This window comes from Cotesia glomerata, linkage group LG5, assembly GCF_020080835.1.
Source record: "Cotesia glomerata isolate CgM1 linkage group LG5, MPM_Cglom_v2.3, whole genome shotgun sequence".
Classification (NCBI taxonomy): domain Eukaryota; kingdom Metazoa; phylum Arthropoda; class Insecta; order Hymenoptera; family Braconidae; genus Cotesia; species Cotesia glomerata.
Window position 1 is genome coordinate 14,063,420 of NC_058162.1, and position 6,161 is coordinate 14,069,580.

Genomic DNA, 6,161 nt, shown 5'->3' on the forward strand with positions numbered 1-6,161 from the left:
ACCTTTTTTTTAGCTTCTGCAATAAAACAGTCTACGATTAATTTTTATTAATTTAAATTAAATTTATATTCGTCATTGTATCTGAAATTATGTGTTGGAGTTTTATCGATGATTATGTCTAATTATATACATATATATAAATTATTGAATTTAATTATATACATATATATAAATTTATTGAATTTTGGATCCAACTTCGGACACAATTTTCATGGTAATGTGTCTCCTACTTTTAACTGCAACTTGGTGTGAAAAAACTGAACTTAGGGCGATCTGGGAAAAAGTTGTGTACAACTCGTCGTACAGATTTCAGTACAACTTTCGATTCACTTATTACGGCCCATTTGTTGATGACAATTCATCCGTACATTGCGGCAGTAGATTGGGTTCACTTTTCTCAGAAACTTGCGGCGAACTTGTCACCAACAGTTGTAAATTCAGAAGTTGGGCGTAAGATGTCGCCAAGTTGGGGCCAACTCTCTGACACCAACTTAGTTGGTCAGAAACCCTGGCTATCAGGGTAGTTTCAAGAGTTCAAGTTTTGAAGAAAAAAAGTTTCTTGAATCAAGATTGTTTTTCTATCAGTGTAGGTATGGAGTTAGTGGGAAGTTACAGGGATGGCTTTTAGGGTCTACTGTTTATCCTAATTTTTTATACTGAATACATAACAAAAAAATCCAAATTATAAAACAAGTAAGAAATATATTTAGTTTTTTGGGGGGACTGTTTTACCCCACTTTTCTCAATTTTTTAATTTCGATATACGCAAAAAAATTAATACCATAAATTCAGTAAAAGGACAAAAAAAGTAAAACGAGTTGAAAAACTCATATTATAAAAATTTAATGAAGGTGGCCCATTTTGCTCCACATTTTCAAATTTTTTTTCTTGCTCTCCTAGCCGAAATTAATTTTGTTATTAAATCGAGTTTAAATATTTGTGACAAGTTCTGTGCATGTTATCTCTCTTCATCAGAGCGTTTGTTAGTAAAATTTAAAATAACTTATTTTTTTTTATTTATTAATTTTTACTTTTTTATTATGCCCGCCCCGACCAGTAAAACCTCGGCTTCGCCTCGGCTTTACAAAAGTCGGCCATCATATCACATACGCCAGGAAATCCAACTTTCTGGCCTTGGGTCGTAATATACTATTTTTCTTCTGTACGTAGATCAAATTTAAATATAATTGACAGACTGAATATAGATAAATTAAGTAAAGAATTTTACGAAATAAAATAATTTGTTGTCAAAAATAAAAAAAAATAAGTTATTTTTGACTTTTTATAATTTTTGTTTTTTAATGCCCTGTAACTTTTTTCCTATGCATTTTAGCCAAAAAATGAAGGAGACTTTTTTTGTAGAGAATTTAATTTCCTACAAGATACCAAAAAAGGAAATTTGAAGAAAAAATTTTTTCGATGATTTACAATGAAAAAAAGAAAAAAGTTTTTTTCAATGTATTTTAAATGGGAAAAGGAACCCCTCCATGCGCCAGCTCAATTTTCAAGATATCAAGCTCATCTTTTAGGAGGTTTTTTTTGGTCTAACAAAAAAACTTTTTAGATGTATTTACTCGAAAAAAAAAAAAAGTTTTTTTATTCTGAATCAGTCTAATATATAACTTTATAAAGTTATATCAGGGCATATCAGGACCTATTAAAAAATAATGTAAAACTAGATATAAGCATATCAAGCTATATCAAGTCTGATATATTTTTTTCCAAAATTTTTTTTTTCAATGACCCTAAGTATCCCCTCTTAAACAAACAAAAGGTCATTACTAAATCTACAATAGCGTTCGAGATATTACAAAAACAAAATTGAAAAACTGAAAAAATTTTGAATTTGCAAAAAAATCTTTTGAAAAAAATTTATTATTGTTTTTCCTTTGGCAGAACTTCCCGTCGAAATTTAGAGCCCATTTAGAACCTTCTAAAATCGGATCTATTTCGGACTTAGGGGTTCAAACTAGAGCCTGTTTCCATGTTTAAGTAAGTCCGGTTTTGGTCCCACAAGCGCTACAAATTTCCGTTTTCGGCGCTTTAGGACCTGATGAAAATAAAAATTAGATCCGATTTTGAACCCCTGAGTCCCTTAGTTACCACGACTAGCTCATGCCTGGTTACCAGGACTGTGCCCTAGTCAATTTTCAAGTCTGCCTCATGCTATTTGATAAGAAAAAAATTAATTTTTTAAGCGTCATTTTTAACTTCCTCAGATTTTCAAAAATCGGGAAGTTATTGTTTTCACCCCGTTTTGCAAAAATCGAGTTTTCATCAGATCTCGACGTTTTAAGGTCCTAGAAAGCTTCCCTGACTATTCCCGCGATGGTGTCCGTGCGGCTGTATGTATGTATGTATGTATGTATGTATGTATGTGTGTGTGTGTGTGTGTGTGTGTGTGTGTGTGTGTGTGTGTGTGTGTGTGTGTGTGTAAACCTCTTATAACTTTTGAACGGCTTGGCCGATCGGATCGAAATAGGTGGCGATCCAAAGAGTACCATAGCCATAAAATTTCGTGAAAATTTGAATCGATTCGGTTCGCTAGATTTTTAGAAATCTCAAAAACAAAATTTTCGAAAAGTCGTTTTTTTGACATAACTTTTAAACGGCTTCATCGATTGATTCCAAAAACTAATCAGCTCTTAACCTTAAAAAACCACGTCGATCACCGTTGGACCGGTCAAAATCGGTTGATTCGTTCGTGAGATATCGAAAACGAAAAATTTCAAAAAAAATATTTTTTCGAAAAATCTCTTAAATGGCTTTACCAATCACTTCCAAAAACTAAACAGCTCTTAACCTAGAAAAACCACGTCGATCACCGTTGGACCGATTCGAATCGGTTGATTCGTTCGTAAGATATCGGAAACGAAAAATTTCAAAAAAAATATTTTTTCAAAAAATCTCTTAAATGGCTTTACCAATCACTTCCAAAAACTAATCAGCTCTCAACCTTAAAAAACCACGCCGATTGCCGCCAATCCGGTCAAAATCGGTTGATTCGTTCAAGAGATATCGTGAACGAAAGAAAACCGAAAAAAGTGTTTTTTCGGGATTACTCCGAAATTTTTGGTTGGATCAATAAAAACTTGAAAATAACTTATGGGAATGATAAAACTGCGTCGAATGCCGCCAACCGCGTGAAAATTGGTTGATCCATTCAAAAGTTATTGCGGTTTGAAAATTCCAAAAATAGTGTTCTATGAAACTTCTATCAGACTTTTAAGCTGGGAGAGCTCAAATGCATAGAAATATTATTTCTTTGAACTCAGTGATCTCAAAATCTATATATATAAAAAAGAAAGTGTGTGGGTATGTTCCATATAGGCTCCGAAACGGCTGCACCGATTTCAATGAAACTTTCAGGAAATCTCCAGATTGACCTGGCGAGTAATCCTGTAAAGTTTAGCGGTGATCGGAGTACTTTTTTTTTGGAATTGTCAATGACATTAATATGCCAAAATATTGACAACAATATTTTTTTTTGTAGTTTTTTTGAGATTTCTCAAAATCTACCGGCTCAAATCGGTTCAAAGTGTATTGAAAATCTAAGTTTGGTCAAGCCCTTTCAAAACGTCGAGATCTGATGAAAACTCGATTTTCGAAAAACGGGGTAAAACCAATAACTTCCCGATTTTTGAAAATCTTCGATTTTCTTAGCGGGAAGTTCAAAATGAAATTGAGGACAAATGATAATTTTTATTGTGGCGGTTTCATTATTATATTGATTGATGTATTTTGTTAATAATTTAATTCCCGTATGCTCAAATATAGCCCGGTGAAGCGGGCTGGGTACGCTAGTATCACATAAATTATAATTTGAGCTCAAAAATCTTTAAAATGTCATAAGACAATTTTAAACGCCCGAAAATGGAATTAGCGGGAAGTTGCAGGGATGGCCTTTAGGGTGAACCGTTTTTCAAATTTTTAACTTCCCGCTAAAAATCTCAGATTTTCAAAAATCGGGAAGTTATTGTTTTTACCCCGTTTGGCAAAAATCGAGTTTTCATCAGATCTCGACGTTTGAAGGTCACAGGAAGCTTCCCTGACTACCCCCGCGATGTTGTCACTATGTCTGTATGTATGTGTGTGTGTGTGTGTGTGTGTGTGTGTGTGTGTGTGTGTGTGTGTGTGTGTGTGTGTGTGTGTGTGTGTGTGTGTGTGTGTGTGTGTGTGTGACTATGTGACTCGCTTATAACTTTTGAACGGTTGAACCGATTTCATCGCGGTTGGTGCCATTCGAAAGGGCTACGCTGAACTTAGATTTCCTGAGAATTTGAACCGATTCGGACCGATAGATTTTAAGAAATCTTGAAAAATCTTAAAAAAAATAAGAAAAAAATCATTTTTGAAAGTAGTTTTTTTGGAATATCTTTTAAACGGCTCTATCGATCAACTTCAAAAACTAATCCGCCCTTAAGCTTGAAAAACCACGCCGATCGGCGTCAACCCGATCAAAATCGGTTGATTCGTTCGAGAGATAGCGTGAACGAAAGAAAACCGAAAAAAGTGTTTTTTTCACATAACTTCGTCATTTCTTCTCGGATCGTTTTTGATGATATAGAATAATTTCAGAAGTTAAAAAACCGCGTCGATTGCCGCCGAAAACGTGGAAATCGGTTGATTAGTTCGAGAGATATCCTCGACGAAATATTTGGAAATAAGGATTTTTTCAACATAACTTCGACATTTTTTGGAATAACTTTCAAACAGCTCTACCGATCGATTCCAAACACTATTCAGCCCTAAACATCATAATTCCAAGTTGATTGCCGCCAAGCTGGTCAAAATCGGTTGATTCGTTCGAGAGATATCGTGAACGAAAGAAAACCGAAAAGTGTTTTTCAGAGTTACTCCGAAATTTCTAGTTTGACCAATTGAAACTTAGAAATTATTTATAAGGCTTAAAAAACTACGTAGAATGCCGCCAACCGCGTAAAAATCGGTTCATTCATTCAAAAGTTATTGCGGTATGAACATTCAAAAAATAGTGTTCCATGAAACTTCTATCAGACTTTTGAGCTCAAAGAGCTCAAAAGCATAGAAAAGGTATCTTTTTGAGCCCGGAGAGCTTAAAACAACACACAGATTGTACTTTTGAGCTCGAAGAGCTCAAAAAAGCGGCCAGGTATTAACGGAATTAGCGGGAAGTTGCAGGGATGGCCTTTAGGGTCAACTGTTTTCCTAATTTTTTTTATTTGATTTTAGATATAGAGCTAACGCAAATTCAGACTGTTTGACTCTTATTTAGACCTAACTTTCGCGAATCATAGAAATAAAGTGAAAATTGCATTCGTCCTATCCGAGATTCGAACCCGAGCCGCGCGCTTGCTAGACCGATACCTAACCCCTTACACTATACGACCGATGAGCTACTTTACATCTCATCATTCTCATAAGCTAAATCAACATAATGATGAAGTGTGACGGTTTAATATTTATATAATTTATGTTTTTTAATATAGTGTTTTGATAAAAATTAACTATTTTTTACACATAATTATTAATTTAAAAAAATGCCAAAGTCAAGTCATATTACTCTAGACTTTGTACATCATTCTGTAGATTTTCAATATTTTTTTATAAATTTTAATATTCAAAATTATCAATATTAAAAATTTAACTGTCAATTATTAAATTTTAATTTTTTTAACAACCACACAATTTTGACGATAGGATGTAATTGTTTTGGTTGAATAATAAATTTTCAATTTTAGCATTTGCTGACAAATATTAATTAAACAATAAATTTTTATAACTTTGAAGAAATTCATTGTATTGAATCAAGACGAAAAATTCTTGAATCAAATAAAATTTACTTATTAAAGCAATATAAATTTCTTAGTTCAAGAATTTTTCTCTCCAGATCAAGAAAAAAAATTTTTTCAGTTAATAAATTTAATTTTTTAATTATTGATTGAAATTTCAATTGAATAATTGATAGAAAAATCAATTTTTAATAAATATAATTTTCGTGACATTTTGTTTTATGATAAACGAAAACATCTGATAAAAATTTGTCCATAATCGAAAGAGATCGATTCCAACTATTTGTCGATCTGACATGGAATGACCCAAATGCCAACTACTTTTTTAAAATTCCGAAATTTTTAAATGGCTGTACTCTACTTTAAACTCTACTTTAAAAATATAAAATC